At 33.9% G+C, this 17,494-nt stretch overlaps 1 long non-coding RNA gene across 2 annotated transcripts; it reads left to right on the forward strand.

Moving 5' to 3' along the window:
* Nucleotides 1-414: 414 nt before the first annotated feature.
* LOC148780043 (uncharacterized) lies at nucleotides 415-5,152 on the forward strand. Of its 2 annotated transcripts, none has more exons than XR_016041928.1 (2): nucleotides 415-903; nucleotides 4,442-5,152. It is a non-coding gene; the product is annotated as an uncharacterized LOC148780043 (long non-coding RNA). The 2 variants fall into 2 exon arrangements; XR_016041929.1 differs by lacking the exon at nucleotides 4,442-5,152 and adding an exon at nucleotides 1,527-3,681 and having other exon boundaries at nucleotides 438-903.
* Nucleotides 5,153-17,494: the final 12,342 nt, after the last annotated feature.

The raw sequence follows: 17,494 nt of genomic DNA on the forward strand, positions 1-17,494 counted from the left end.
AAATAATTTGTTACAAAATGTGTCATTTTTAATACTTAGATTCATTTTTTTTATTATTATTCATATATCTTGACCTCAATTAGGATATTTTCAACATGGGACTAAACCTTATTTTTTCCAGCTTTTGATGTGTGCTTTACTTTTATATTATAAGGTTTGCGTCTTATATAATTTTTACTTCAAAAAACTCATTAAGTTTCTAAAACAGTATTTTAATAATCATCAAGACAACCCACAATCTGTTTTTTCAAAACTTACCCCAAACTATGCAATTCTCGTGTTTTTTGCTATACATGCTTTGCTCTATTACCAGAATGGGACAAACTATTAGGCAAAGCAATTAAATATTGTTTCCTAGGTTATCTTGACCACCAAAAGTCTATAGATGTTATAACCATGTGACTAGGAAACTTCTGGTGTCCCGACATGTATTTTCTGAGCATATTCTTTTTCATTCCCTTTCACCACTCTTTTTCCATTTTTTTTCTTGTCCCTTTCTCTTAGTGCTCCAATTTTATAACTCTCAAATATTGTTGGTGAACCACTGTGATTCGAAGAAGAAATGACAAGTTCATATCTCTGACAGTCAGAATGGGAACTTGTTAGCTTCTGACGCAAACATAGATAGGCATATGATCAGCTTCTTCGAGAACCATCTTACTCAAGAAAATGATATTGACCCACTTCTAGCAGATCAATTTTTACCACCATGCTCAATAACTGTAGATCAGTCGGCAAAATTGGCAGAAGCAGTCACTATGGAGGAGATTAAGGTTACTATCTGGGACATGAGAAGTGAGAGTGCTCCAAGGACGGATGGCTTTCCAGTGCAATTTTATAAATTCGCTTAAGAGATCATCAATAAAGATCTTTATAAGGCCCTCTAGGATTTCTTCAGCAAAAGTAAGCTCCTAAAGCAAGTTGATTTCACTTTCATATGTCTGATTCCAAAATTGGATGCCCCTTTTGTTATGAAAGATTTTAATCCTATTTGTTTGTGTAATTTTCTATATAAAATTATCAGAAAAATAATCTCAAACTGTCTGAGAGTTGTTCTTGAAAAATCATTGATCCTAGGCAGGCTGCTTTCCTGAAAATTTCAGACAATATTCTAATAGCAAATGAGATCATCTCTCTTTGTCATAAGAACTCAATGAGACCAAAAATGTGCTTGCAGATTGATCTGAACAGTGTATATGATAGGGTCTCCTGGAATTTTATTATGAGTAGGTTACATGCTTTGGGTTTCTCAAACCTCTTTATCTCATGGATTAATTTATGCATTTCGACTACTTTTTCTGTTTTGAGAAATTGGTCACCTAAAAGTTTCTTTAAGAGAAAAAGAGGTCTGAGACCAGGAAACCCTCTATCTCCTTACTAATTTATGCTAGCCATGGACTTCTTTAGTAGGCAAATAGATCAGTCTATGTTGCAGGGATTGATAACCAGAGCCTTCTCCTCTGGGTGTGACTATGGGGTGTCTCACTTATTCTATGCTGATGATATCGTTATATTTTGTGGGACAGCCTATATCTCTGCCAGTACTATGAAGGCGGTTATCACTACTTTTGAAAACATAACTAGTCAGATGTTAAATTCTGTGAAAAACAAGGTTTTCCTATTTGGGTTACAAGTTAATCGAGCACAGATTTTGAGAGAGTTGGGATTCAGTGAAGGCTACTTTCTGGTGCAATATCTGGAGTTACCACTATTTCATGAGTATCTACGACACAATTACTATTAGAGCTTGGTTGGAAACTTGATTGGTAAGATAGGTACATGGCAAGCCTTATGCTTATCTTATGCAAGATGTCTTCAATTGCTTAAATCAGTTCTTAGCTTCTGCATATGGTCATTTATACTATCAAGGAAAAGTTGTAATATGATAGAGTCTTCAACGAAATTTTCTATGGGTAGGAGTTGTAGAAAATAAGAGCGTCCATCTTCTTAAATGGAGGACAATATGCCCTCTTCAGGAGGAGGGTAGGCTGGGGGTTAGAGATTTGACAGACTTCAATACTACAGGTATGATGAAACTTGCCTAGAGGATTTTGGCAAATCCATCTTCTTTAGTTGCTCGTTTTTTCAAGTACAGATTTTTCAAAGTGTGTTCCATTTGGGAGGTTGTAGCTAAGAGGTGTCATTCTCATGCATGGAAGGGCATTCATTTTGGATTATCTCAACTCAAGTTGTTCAGTGGTGCATTAGTACTGGGCAGATGGTGGATTTCTTGATGGGCCCATCACTGTCAGTACAGTCGATTTGGGATTTTGTGGATGATAATGGACATATAGATTTGGGGAATCTTAGAGGGCAAAATGTTTCTGATTTTATTGATGGTTACCCCCAATCATGGGTATTGCCTTCATCTTCCTCCACTTTGTTGAACAGTATATGGAGAGATGTGGAATGTCATATTCTTCCATTGCAGCATAAGAAGGATTCATTGGTATGGATTCATTATTCTAGTAGAACATTTTCAATCAAAGAAGCATGGAACTTTATTCGTTTTAAAACCTCACCTCAGCATGTATTTCTTGCTCTTTGGTCAGCCAAATGTCATACACGAGCCAAGTGGTTATCCTGTAGCTAAGCACAATCGACTACCAATTATATCTATATTTCAGAAATGGGGTATTCATATGGCTACTATCTGTCCTTTTTGCAGGAACAATGATGAAACCCTATGTCATCTTTTGTTTCATTGTACCTTCCACAGGGTGTTTGGCGGTCTTTAGCTTGGAAGTGTGGCAAGAGATTTACGCTTGGAACTTCGGGCCATGATACTCTTCATAGTTGGCTAGCCTTCAGATTCAAATCAGATGGGTTTCTTAACATGTAGATGGCTATCTTCTTCACGACAATCTGGTTTCTATGGGAGGAGCGAAACAGAAGAATCTTTCGAACTAACGCTTCAAGAAGAGAGCATCTTGTCATTTGGATTGCTTCACATGTAAAGGCCATTGCAGAAGTTAAAAATTTGGCCTTTCATCTATCAAAAAAGGTGATTTATTGGCAATCTATAGATTAAGTGGCACCAACTGAAGTCAAAATGCATGATCCCAATCACATGGTCACTTCCAAAAGCTCATTGTTATAAGCTGAATATTGATGGTGCGGCCTTGCACAACCCTGGTTTGGCAAGTGGTGGTGGGGTCATAAGAAACTTCAATGGCGGATTTGTGGCGGTGTTTGCTAAACACTTTGGTTTTGCATCCAATAATTTTGCAGAATTCCAGGATATAGAAGAAGGCATTCTTTTAGCTATTCAAAAGGGCTACTTTCCGATACAAATAGAGAGTGACTCATCTCTACTAGTGAATGCCATTAAAAATCAACGTTGTGCCTCTTGGAGATTACAGACGATAATTGACAATTGTTGGGCTAGTTTATCGCCGCACAAGCAATCTATTGCTCATGTTTTTCATGAGGTGAATATGGTACTTGATGCCCTTGCTAAGAGAGGATTGGTTTATAAAGGAGCCACTATTTGGCGTAGTCATCCGCCTAACTTTCTCTCTCTTCTTTTACCAGATTTGGTGGAACTGCCCTATTATAGTGTTGCATAATAACAGGTTATCCACTTTCTATTAACGAAAAATCAGGTAGGGGGCCTTCTCCCCCAATGACTTACTCAAAAACAATATAATAATCAACAATTTGAGATTAATTTTGCTGAAACCTTTTCTCCTTGCCCTCATAACTAGAATTCGTACCTTGATTTCTATAGTTGTTATTCGCAAATGGCTTCTATATCAACTTGATGTCAAAAATGTATTTCTTAATGGTGATCTTGTAAAAGAAGTATATATGAAGTTACTTTGTAAAAGAAGTATATATGAAGTTACCTTTTGGAGTTTCTGATCCTAACAATAGAATCTATCAACTATGTCGCGCACTCTATAAGCTTAAACAAGCTCCTTGTACTTAGTTTGAAAAGTTTAGTTATGCTGTTGTCTCCATAGATATTCAACAGATCCATCGTGACCCAACCTTGTTTGTCTCAGTCGCACCCATTGGTCGTGAAATTCTTCTACTCTATGTTGATGATATGAACGTTTATAGTAATGACGAGGCTACCATATATCTAATCAAGTAACAACTGAATCAACTTTTTGAGATGAAAGATTTGGGATTCTTAAAATATTTTTTTAGCTTAGAAACGCTTATTTTCCTCATGGGTATTTGCTCTTACAACTCAAGTATGCCACAAGTATTGTTTCATAAGCTCGTCTGGTGGATGGTACAAACAATGTTGACACACCTGCTGAGCTGAATGTTAAACTTCATTCTACATACGGTGAACCTCTTTCTGATACTAAATTTTTCAGACAACTTGTTGGAAGCTTGATTTTTCTGACTATCTTTCGACCAAACATTGCTTATATTGTTTATCTTGTCAATCAATTGTTAAGTTCCCCTCATTCTATTCACTTGGCAGGTGTTTTACATATCATTCGTTATATTGAAGACACTCTTGATCGTGCTTTGGTATTTTTGTCATCTTCCACTCTTGAGCTTTATGCTTTTGCTGACTTTGATTTTGGGGGGCCTACTATTGTTCCGAAGTCTACTACATGTTTTTGTATGTTTTTGTGACTCCCCATCTTTCTTGGGAGAGTAAATGGCAAAAATGTAATTCTCAGTCAATAGTTGAAGCTGAGTATCGAGCCATACCCCAAACAACATCTGAGATTGTCTGGCTTCACTAGTTATTAGCTGACTAGGGTGTGGAGTTTCTACATACACTCCCTTATATTGTGATAACAAAAGTACGATTTATTTTGCGAAGAACTTGGAGTTCCATGAGAGCACCAAGAATATTGAAGTAGACTGTTATTTTGTTGGATAGGAATATTTATCCAGGGCAATCTCTCTTCCATATATTCCATCTTCTGCATAGCTTGCTTACTTCTTTACGAAGTCCCATAATACACCTCGTTTCTCAAGCTTGCTTCCAAATTCTCAATAGTTCGCTTCCGACCATCACGAGTTTGGGGGGGAGTGTGAAATCATGTATATTTACTTTCTATTTTTACTAGGTAGGATAATCTTTCCGGTAATCATGTAGGATGTATTCTGTCCTTTTTTGTATATCACACAGGTTGTACAATGTAACCACCTCTGTATTTATATATGGGATTTTCTCCTATAAGATTTTCTCACATATGCAACACCATTTTTTTCATCAAAAGAAAAAATACATGAAATCAAGAGTCCATTTTTTAGGGTTTGTTCGACACAGAATTAAAAATCTTTGATTTCTCTCACATAGTTCCACCAAAATCATCCCATCATATTGATTCTCAAACAATTTTCTATGGACCACAACCAGAAACTTCTTAGATCGATTTGTTTTTTCCCACCAATTTCTTCTATTTTTTATATGTTTTTATCCATTTTTCTCTCAATGTACCACAATTTAGATATGTAGCACCTATGGATGAAAAAGATGAAAATTTGAGTTTTCAACATTTTGATCTTGATTTGTAGCACCTATGGATGAAAAAGATGAAAATTTGAGTTTTCTTCATTTTGATCTCGATTTGTGATTATGTTTTTCGCTTTTTATTTTTATTTTAATTCGATTTATAGTTATTAGATGAAATCAAATGCTTGGTTTTGATTCGAAGTGGTTTTTATTTTCCTTTTAGTCATTTTTCATCTCCCCAGTTTCACTATTATTCTCTTTTTTGCTTTTTTGTTGACACGGTGAACAAACGATCTTGCTTGCCAACTAGCCGACTCAACTCACAACCATTAGGTGAGTGATCCGACCCACTGGTCTAATGTTCCAAACATGGTTCTAAAGTGTGAGGCACAAATGTTGTGTTTTAGTAAATGTTACAGACGAAAGATCAAGGACATGAATGTCACGTTACATATGTTATAATAAAATGAACACATTTATCCATGTTAAATGGTCTATAGGACAAAATCAAGTGACTAGCGATAGTGAACATAGACTTGGGCTCAATCATTGCACCACAAACAGGAAATATGACAATACAACTTGATTAGATGACTAGAGACCATGACCCCAAACATAGGCACATGACAATGTAGCTTGATTAGATGACAAGAGAGCATGACCCCGAACATAGGTTCTGCCATTGAACCACAGATGGATATCATAGCTTATTGGAATCAACTTGAGTTACCTGAGAGCCCAAACTCCACACCTAGGTTCACCCATGAAAGATTCATGACCATGGAGAGGGGATCTAGATTCAATCATTGTCCCACATTTAGGTGTTTTAGACTAGTGATTAAAATAATGGAATTGGGTGCCCGAGTACCAACTCAGTTATCCAATGATCTAAGTCCCCTAATCTGGCTCGGGGGTGACCCCAAGGCAGACGAAGCAATGTTAATAAGAAAAATAACGTTTTACAATTCAGCCTGAGATCACCTAGCTCCCAATTCAGGCTGACTCCTCGACTCCTGAGTCGAAATGGGTAATTTTTTATTGCCTATTTAGAATCGGGGACTCAATTGAGTGGTATAGAGAATTATCAAATTCACTTCGCTTCAGCTGTATAGGCTGAAGTCTTCTGATTTTCAGCTTAAACCAAAGCGAAAAGAAGCGAAGCTCCAGTGCATCCACTTCGGCTTGCTTCGACCCGCTTCAATCTGATTCGGCTGAAGCTTTGGCCTGCTCCAAGTGAAGCACATAATTGTCTTTTTGTTTTTTTCTCTTTCTTTATTTTTTGAATGTTTATTTATATAATTTGTTTTATTTTAATATATTTATATGTATAAATATGTACTCTATTTATATTATTTATATATTTTTTAAATTTCAAAATCCTCCTCTGAATTGGACGAAGCATCGCATCGTTTTTGTTTTTTCCTATCAAACCGAAGAAGACTCCAAATAAATGTGAGTTTTGTCATTCAACCTTGTTTAGTTGGTTTACACTGTAGGACCAGGTGATTTTAATGTCTGAACCCAAATGTGGAAAACAAGTGCGTGAATGAGGCTACATGGCTCAAGATAGAGAGAGTGAGAGGGTTTTTGAGAAAGAAAGAGAGAGAACCAAAAACAAGATGTTTCCAAAAAAAAAAAAAAAAAAAAAGAAAAGAAGTGTGAGAACCAAAAACAAGATGTTTCCAAAAAAAAAAAAAAAAAAAAAAAAAAAAAAAAGAAAAGAAGTGTGAGAACCAAAAGACTCGGGATCCAAAAGAAAAGCAAAAGCAAAATGAGATATGGTAAATGGGCAATGCATTTGGGGTCTTGCCTTTTTCCCCTTTGGCATTTTGTGGCATTAAATTTGGTGGGGTAGTTTTGGGCACTCCAATTCAGCTTTCCAACATGTGGAGAGAGAGAGAGAGAGAGACAGTGGTGCACCAACAAGGCATTTTGTCCCAAACACTGGCCAAAAAGTCGAGTGGTTGCCATCCCCAAAGAAGGCTAAAGGCTCTTGGCTCTTGGCTCTTTGGTACCTGGCATCTCCACCCTTATGTGTCACCCTCACCAATCAAACCACCTCTCCATTTTTATCTAATGGTGAAATGATTCCAAACCTAACTCTTTATTCCATTTGAGGCAAAGTGAGTTAATGGCTTTTTAGAGGAAGCTTCCCTTGTGCAGGGATAATATACCACGGATTCTTGCATCAATTATTAAGGTCCACTACTCTCTCTCTCTATCTTTCAGCCAAGGGTGTGGTTTGTATAAGGTTGCTACGTTAAATGATTAAATTAAGGACCTGGTTTTTATGCCGTCAAGCCCGCACATCTAAAAATGTGATGCGAGTCTCTTAATAAATTTATTTTTTAGATGGATTTTAAGACTTAATTTTTAAGAACATGTAATCTCTAGCATGGAGATTATGAATATAAAAAATAAATAAATTTTAAAACTGAAAATAATAATTTTAGTAAGAAAACATTTGGATGGTTAATTTCTATTGTTTTTAGATGGAACACCAGCTTGCATCCATCTTTAAGATGTATGCTTCACACTTTCTGGACCGCATATGTAGAAGTGCAGTCATGCCCGCATGAAACAATTTTCCTTAAATTAAATTAAGGCACGCCTCTAAATTTTATCATAAATGTAATTTTGGTGTAAAAAATTTTTGGAAGGTTTGCAAATCTATTTTGATCTCTAATTATAAAATTTTGAACTCCATAAATGATTCAAATCAAGTAGATCTATAAACACCTCAAAAGCTTGAAAATGGACGGTCCGAATAATATGTTGCAAGAAACACTAGTTTGGGGACTGGAAATCTATACTTCTTTTCATATTCATACATCACGATGGTGAGATGATGAATTAGAGAGTTTTCCAACATCAAAACAACCTTTTGTGGAAAGGGGATGGGGTCATGGTGGCAACGCCCCCACATCCTAGTCATCAATTGTGGTTTCCACTCCATTTAGACCACCTCACTAATAGCTTCAAAAAACCAACTCCTAAACTATTTGAAAAAACCAATAGGGGCCTATATTCCCCCTGAAAAAAAAATATTTTATCATGAATTTTTTAGGTGCACCTTAATTTTACATTTTAAGATTGCAACCTTATATAAACATTTTCTTTTAAAAAATAGATCAACAACCCAGATTGTGCCTCTAGATTTTCGATCCGGTTCAGCAAATTGGAGATTCAAAAAAATTAAAATGTTAAAAAAATTAAGTGGGGTTAGTTCTAGTCGGTTTTCTAACATAACTATGACAGAACCGGCCGATTCTATTAGATTAACAGCCAGTTCAATGGTTAAAGTTATAAAAAATTGAAAACAATAGGGAGCCAATCTATACTGGTTCCTGGTTGTATCATAGAACCAGCACGGACCAGCCTATTCATTGGGGGAACCGACCGATTCTCGATATTTTACGCGATTCTAATTGGCCCAACCAATTTTCGATCCATATCGGTTGTTTTTTATGTGGATCGCTGATTTTCAATCACTTCTATCAACACATCGCGAGTTGTAGGTATCAGACCTGGGCTTCATTGATTTACAGTGGACATTTGCATTGCTCTGTTCCAAAATCTATTTCTACAGTTGATATACCCAAAAAAAATAAAAAAAAAGACAAGAGAGACAAGAGCTGCGAAAATTTTCTACATAATATGATGCTCCACGATTGAATCCATCCACTCGTACACAAACAATACACACCTAAACATAAAGTGTCCCCGCGCACACAATTTTCTTCCATGGATTGCTCTCTCTCTTTCTCTCCTCGACACATCCACTTAGCAACAGGATGTTTTCCGCTCATAATACCCTCACAAAAAAAAACTCATTTTACAAGACAACAGTATATAAATATCCAAATTTTATTGAATACAACTTTATAGTGTGAGCCCCTAGCATAATCCCTATATATATATATATATATATATATATATATATATATATATATAGATAAAAAAGGTGAGGTTTGTATAAGTTACCCAATTCATTAATATTTTAAATTTTATAATTAAAGATCAAAATATATTAAGGCTATTACAAAGATTTTCAATATTAAAACCATATTTCTCAATATTATTTAAAGTTGTGCTTTACTTTGATTGTTTAGAACCTTGGTTCTATACAATACAAGCTGCACCATTTTATAATTGTACTCAACAAATTTTAAACACTTATATACTTTTGTTTTATAATATAATATTTTTTTGTAAAAATAATATTTGGTCATTCGAAAAGGTGTGACATGAACATTGAATGCCATTACTATGCTCTATGTGAGTGATGTGACACTCCATGTAGATGATGACACACTTGATTAAGAATACCCTTATTAATAAAATATTTTTTATACAAAACAAAAGTATATAAATGTCCAAAATTTTTTAGTACAATTATAAAATGCTCTATACGTGAAGGCAGCATCCAGTATTTGTAAAATCGAACAGGAACGGTTAACCGGATATGGGCCTGGAAGTGGTTTAACCGGCCTAACAGGTAAACTAACCGATTCAACCGTTCTAGCTGCAAGTCCCGGGAGGTCAAAAAAGTGTTGAAAAAAAATACAAAAAAATCTTCTAAAATATGAAAAGCATATAAAGAATGATTAAAACAAAACACATTTAAATGAAGTTGAAAATTAATGAAAAAAACTTTTTAACCCATTTTATATTTTTCAAAGACTATTATTTTTAAAAAATTTTAAAAAAATAAAAAACTATAAAAATGAGTATTAATGATCAAAACAATTTTTAATTTTTATCTTAATGTTTATAAACCAAATTCTTATTTTTGAAAATTTATATAAATTTTTTTATTTTTTTTATAAATATCAATTGAGCACTTTAACTGTCCAAAACCGAAACCGACTGATCTAACGGCGATAAGCGGTTAGATGGTGCGATTTTGAGAACAATAGCGTCATCGTTGACTATGCTTGGTCTGCTCCAACGGGATATGTTCCTCGTATAATAATAATTTGATGTCTCTTCCACTCAATAAAAAAGCGATTCCCAATAAAACCAAGTAGACCCACTGACTCACTTTGCAGCACACATTCGTGGAAGAATGACATCCATGTCTTTCGGTAAGTACATATGTGTAGTTTTTTATTATTATTAATCAACTCAAATATACAATCATTTCAAGTGCTACTTCATTAATCAACTCAAGTATACAATAATTGTTTTAAAAATCAAAATGGTTTGAAGCTATCACCCATTGTTCCCGAGTTGAACCTCTCGAGTCGATTACTCAACTCGGCCAACTTCCCTAACATAAAAAGAAACCCAAAAAAAATTAAACAACACACATAAACTTTAAATAAAGTTTAGGAACCTTAAATCAGACTGAAAACAATAATTTTACTTCTCTTTTTTCCTCTTCTGAACGCTAACAGTGAACAATAATTTTACAATAAAATACGTTTCCTCATACAATTCTTAGGCCTAGATTGTCGAGTTCCGAGTTGGGAATACGAATTACGCTACTTTCTGGTCCTGGTTCATCTCAGGTAGTTCGAAGTCTAACCGACTTCTAAAAACCTTGTATTTCGACGAGGTGAAATGAGCTATTCAAATTAGCTCGAAGTCTAACCGACTTCTAAAAACCTGTATTTCGACGAGGTGAAATGAGCTATTCAAATTAGCTATGGAAAAAGTTTATATAAGGTTGCAACCTTAAAATGTAGAAATAACGTTGTACTTCAAAATTTCATCATAAAAGGTTGTTTGGATGTTGGAAAACCCTCTACTTGATCATCTCGACTTTGAGATGTATGACTATGAAAAAATAATAATATTTCGAGTTTGCGAAATAGTGTATCATGCAACACATTATCTGGACCGTCCACTTTTAAGATTTTCATATGTTATATACTACATGATTTGAACCACTTTTTAAAAATCCTATCATTAGAGATGAAAATAAACTCTCAAACCATCCTAAAAATGATTTATATCAAAATTACATTTATGATTAAATTATGAGGTGCGCTTTAATTGGATTGTTTAATGTTCCAACCTTATGTAACCACACCTATTATTTAATACTTACCTAAATTAGTTAACTTAATTATTTTCTATAAAAATACCAAGGTTTAAAAAACTAGATTGGTGATCCGGATTGGCCACCTCAAAAACCGTGGGATCGGTACATTGGCGATCTGTATCAGAGAATCGGCCGGATCGGTAGGTTTCGATCCAAAACAATTTTCAAAACATCACTAAAAATTCCTAAAAATAATGTTTTTTGAGTTTCCAAAAAACTTGGGGGGTAGTGCATTATGTATTTTTATTATTTTGTAAAAACATGTGAACATTGAGATATCATTTCTTTATTTGGATTTTGTTAACCATTCATTCTTATCACTGGAAAAAAATGCTTACTATTTATCAAGAATATGAATATATAGTCTAAAATGGAGCATTCAACGACTAAAATACAATCTAAAACCAAAACGAAAGGCGGGCACCGCTCTGCCACTTCATCGTGTTGCTACATCGCTTTGAATTCTCTCAACCAGTGAAGGAAAAATCGAGCGATTCAAATTTTAACTGCCCGATTAGATCAGAACTGGCCACTGCCCCGTTCCAGTTTTGGTGAATTGGCAAGCTGTTTTAACAAAAAAAATCAAAAAAAATATAAAATCCCAAAAAATGACAGATTTTATGTGTAATGCAGTTTTTAATGTTTTCATCATTTTCGGAAAGAATGGAAATTGTTTTGGTCATTAATACTTATTTTTACATTTTCTCATCTTTTTGAAAAAATTTCAAAAATACCCCTGATCACAAATCGATTCTTTGAAATCCATTTTTTTCATTAATTTTCAACTTCATTTGGATGTGTTTTGTTTAATCATGCTTTAAACATATTTTTCATATTTTATTAAATTTATTTGTATTTTTTTATCTTTTTTTTTCACTTTTTTTACCGGGGACTTGGCCAGTTTACTGGTTAGGTCGAACTCCTTCCAGCCTCATGTATGGTTAACTATTGTGGTTCGTTTTTCATACATTGGTCTTGACAATTCATTGAGCAATCCATATAAACCTCATAATTCGCGGTGTCGATCTGACTATACTCGTCGATCCATGTAGGACCTAAAACCTTAGTTTATAAGAAAAATTAAAGGGAGAGAACAATCAAATCAAATCCCCACTTGAAAGGAACGGCCAAACATACAACATGTATAAAACTTTCACATCAATATAGTACAAATAACTAAATATAACAATCAACAGAGCCTCAAAAATGACTAAACAACCAACGGAACCTCAAAAATGAAGATAGAACCATATCCACATTCAATTTTTAATATAATACCAAAAATCCATTTACATATGTAATAGTGCATTTTCTTTATTTTTCTTGTTTTTTTAATCAGGAACAAATGAAAGACAAACCCTAATGTAGATGTATCAGTAAAACCTCCAACGGAAAAACCTTAAAAAATAAAAAAATAGATCTGGACTCATCACCATAAAAAGATATCCAACAAGAAGAAGATCAAAAATAGAAATATACATGAGTATAATTACTACCAAACCATGAAATTCAGACCAGAAAAATACAGATTATACAAAGAACTCAAACTCCTCCCAAAATCACCACTAAACAGGACAACAACATAATATTTTTATTGATAATGGAAAACAAAAACACCAGCAATGAAAATGGCAATATTACCAATGCTATAATAATTAAAAGATATTTACAGCAATACAAGCTGCATTAACTAACAAAGTAATAAAATGCACCAAATACAATAACATAAACAATAAAAGCAACACAATTATAGCATATCACAACAAAAACAAGAACACCGCTAACAAAAATCACAACAAAAACAAGAACACCATTAAAAAAAAAAACTTCATAATATCATAGCCAACAACGAACTTATCACTGCCCGAATAATTATTTACAAAAAAAAAAAACACTTAAGAGTAATATTTTTTAATTAAAATTGTAATATATATATATATATATATATATATATATATATATATATATATATATATATATATATATATATATATAATGAAAAATGAACAAATATTGATTCACATATCAAGTAATTTGATTCAAATTTGAGGAATAACATATCAAAATTGCGGACCCTAAATTTCGTAGAACATGCTAGTAAAAAATAAGTCGTCGAAAATGATATACAAAACTAAAGAAAAAAAACATTACCTGATTTAGGTTAAAATAAAGGCTCTGTAAATCAAAAACCCCAATGAAATTCGAACGAAATACACCAAAAACAATGTTGTCGATCAAAATTTTTGTTTTTCGTGAATGATTCAGGAACCCTAGCTTTCGATCCAAATTTGATAGACTCGTTTAGTCAGAAGAAGTAGCATAATTATTTGGTGGAGGAATCATAGCTTCAATTTGAACCAAGAAACAAACGATTTCCATCAAAATGGAAGAAATGGCGGATTTTTTAGAAAACAAGAAAAAAAAAAAAAAAAACCCCAATTTCGAGCACCAAATCGATCATGAAAATATACATGTGTGTTTATTCAATCAATGAAATATTTTTATAGAGGAATTTAAATAATCTAGATCCAATAATTGTTTGAAAAGCTTAAAAAATATATCCAACTTATCCAAATCCATGAAAAAGGGCTCACGGGTTCACTATAGCATCAATAATTGGGGCTTTTACTGTATCCACGAACTCTACTGTAGAAAATCACCCATTTGCAGCAATAGAATCGACGATCCAGTGGGAGGGGAACCCAGCGAATCCCGGTATATGAGAGGATCCGGAATGGCCAGTGCAAAATCCGACCCAAGTGGGGCGATTCTGACGTGGATCACCATTTTCGTTTCGGGGGTGGTTTGTATAGAGCCGAGGCTCAATCAAATTTGAGCCCACCTTCAAATAGTGTCGACAAATATGGTTTTAGTGTCGGAAAGTTTTGTGAAAGCCTTAAATTATAGTTTCATCTTTAGTTGTAAAACTTAAAAGCTTAAAAAATAGTGTAGATCGGTCATATCTGTAAACTTTTCCCTTTTCTTAAACCTTGAAAAGTACGATAGACTAAAGTACATTTTCAGTATTGTGAGGCTGTAAAACTTGCTAAAGTTCATGTGCTTTGCATACAAAGCATCGTGATTGAGCTCGAATTGCGCTCCATGACCGTAAAACCTGTTGGGACCCAAGACTAGCTCAAGTACATCTTGTTGCGGTGACCTTCCTACTACGACAAATTCAATACCTTAAAATCAACTCACTTATCACCGCAAATAGACTTCAAGAAATTCAAAAACTTGATTACTGTACATGGTGCAATAATTTTTTTTTAAAAAAAACGAAATCAAGAGAAGCAAACATAGGACAATTAAATCACAACAACATACTACAAACTACAATCCAAGCATCATCAACATCAAAATATACATAGTTTACCATAATGGTGTTACATCCACGGGCAACTGATAATGATGAATTCACTATCAATGGAGGAAATTACAAGTTTTGTAGGTTTGTAGAAGTTATCTTATAATAGCAAAAAAAACTCAAATTAACTTTTCCCTATCATAAAAATTTATCTTTGCTAACTTCAACCAACTCCGTCGATGCAAAGAAAGCACCAATAAATCTAACCCAATACAAGGGCACAAAACAAAGGCTAGGGTTCACAAAGAAAAACCCTCAATCTCTTTCTTCCCCGTAACCTCTTCACTCTCTACAAATAGTTCTCACACACCCCCATTCTACTTTTTATCTCTTTATAATGACTTTTATGTACCCCATAAAGTTTATCTTATATCTAACTAAAAGAGCCTTAAATATTAAGAGAAATATCATAGGGTTGATTTTATATCACTAACCCAATAATCTCTTTCATGATACAAAATCATACCCTTGCTCTACCTATCATATCCAGTTATTCTTTTATTCTTGAACATATAGAACTTAGCCAAGCTCTCCAGCCTAATAACATCTATGAGCATGCTTTGTTCATCTTCCTTCAAGCTTGTTCCTCTTATGCATACTCTACCTTCTTCAACTTTTTCATTTTTGAGTTATTGAGGCGATGCCGCCTCTTTGCATTCTTTGGGTGTAACCCTTCTTGCACACCTACAAGAACAATCGGTGATTGCTCTCTTATCACCATGGTCCCTTGTATAAATCATTTCCATAAAGCCTTGCATATGCTCAGAACTTTAGGAATACTTACGAATACTTCTTAAACTTTGAAGCATTAATTTCACTCCATTTCAAAATTTTCATCTAAGCTAATCACAAGGCTATACTTATCATTTTTACTCTTTGACTTATTTCCCATTGATGTTGATTCTTCAACTTGGAAAGCATTATTATCAGCTTCACTTTATTATTTCATTCTTGAACCACAACACTTCGAAAAATTTGTCCTTTTCAATTTCCAGCCACTTTTTATTTATGTGCTCAGGCTTTCTGCAAACCAATAATCTTTGTCATGAGACCTCTGGACTTTGATCAGAAATCTAACTTTTGACTTAAGGAATTCTTGATGAACTACTTCGTTCATCTGACATGCCTCTTGGCCCAAGAGCATCCATCCTTGAACCTATTAAAATTATATATGCATTCTTTTGAAGTTCATTGGAAAAAAAATGCAATGCAAACCGAATCCTATTTGAGGGATTCTTTTTTATCAAAACTCAAGATTGTCATATGCACCTTATCTTCCTCATCTATCTTCACCCTAATGCTCTCTAGTAGACAAATTATGTTATTCAATTCCCTCAAGTGTATCGACACTTTCATACCATCTCTCGTCATCAAATAATACAATTTTTTTTTTACGAAAATCCAATTTGTGAAGAACTTTGTTTAGTAGAAGCTAGCTTTGCTCATAAATCTTCCACCTTCTTTTCACCTACTATATTAATCAGTATTTTATCCGTTAAACACAAATGAATATGGTAGTTGCCTTTATATCCAAATTTTCTCTATCATCATCCTTCATACTTTCCGGTTTCTTAGATTTTCTTTGTAAGGTTTTTATAAAGACATTGTTGTATCAATATATCATGAACTTTTATTTTCTAAAGTTCAAACTCATTCTTTCCATTGAACTTCTCTATTTCAAATTCGTAAATAGCCATTTTTCCAAACTACTACACATTTTCCTAGAGCTTTCATACCACTTGTTCGCAATCGAGACTAGCTTGATTACCCCTTGTTGCGGTGAGCCCCCCACTGCAATAAATCATATGCCTTGAAACCAACTGGCCTATCATCGGTAAATCAAGAAATCCAAATAACCAAGAACTATATATAGTGAAAAATTTGAAAAAAATAAAAAAAAGTCAAGGGAAGCAAAAATAGTAAAGTTAATACCACAACCACATATTACAGATAACAATCCAAACATCATCAACGCACAAATATATATGGTTCACCCTAAAACCTGCAAGGATCAATTCACTATCAATAGAGAAAATTACAAGTTTTTTGAGTTTGTAGAGATTATCTTAGAATGACAAAAAAAAAGCTCAAATTCATTTTTTATCTACCACAAAAATAATATTAATCGACTCTTTTTTTTTTTTTTTGTTAACTTTGACTAACTCTATCGCACAAATAAAATATCAATAAATCCAGCCCAATGCAAGAGCATAAAAGAGGGGCCAGAGTGTTCCAAGCAAAACCCCCATCTCTCTTCCGCAAAACTGTTCTTCACTCTCTACAAAGAGTTCTCCCCCATGCCCCCTCACTTTATCTTTCTCTCTCTACAATGACTTTTATGTGCCCCATAAATGTTATTTTCTATTTGACCAATATAGCCTTAAAAAATGAGAGAAATATCCGGGGTTGATTTTATATCACCAATCCAACAAAACAAACTTTGATTCGGTTCTCTAGCCAATCTAACTTGCTTTTGAGTTTGAAAGAATCTTTCGTCAAATACCTTAACAGGGAGACTCAAGAATTTGTTTTACAAATAAGCTTCAATTTTGAAGAGGCAGATAATTGCACCCCACACACATTTAAACGACAAGATATTTTTTTATTTGAAATTCTTTATTTTGCCTTTTAAAACTAGGAATTGTAT

Source organism: Amborella trichopoda, chromosome 10 (genome assembly GCF_054954075.1).
Source record: "Amborella trichopoda isolate Santa Cruz 75 chromosome 10, AtrichopodaSantaCruz75HAP2 v2.0, whole genome shotgun sequence".
In the NCBI taxonomy this organism is placed as follows: domain Eukaryota; kingdom Viridiplantae; phylum Streptophyta; class Magnoliopsida; order Amborellales; family Amborellaceae; genus Amborella; species Amborella trichopoda.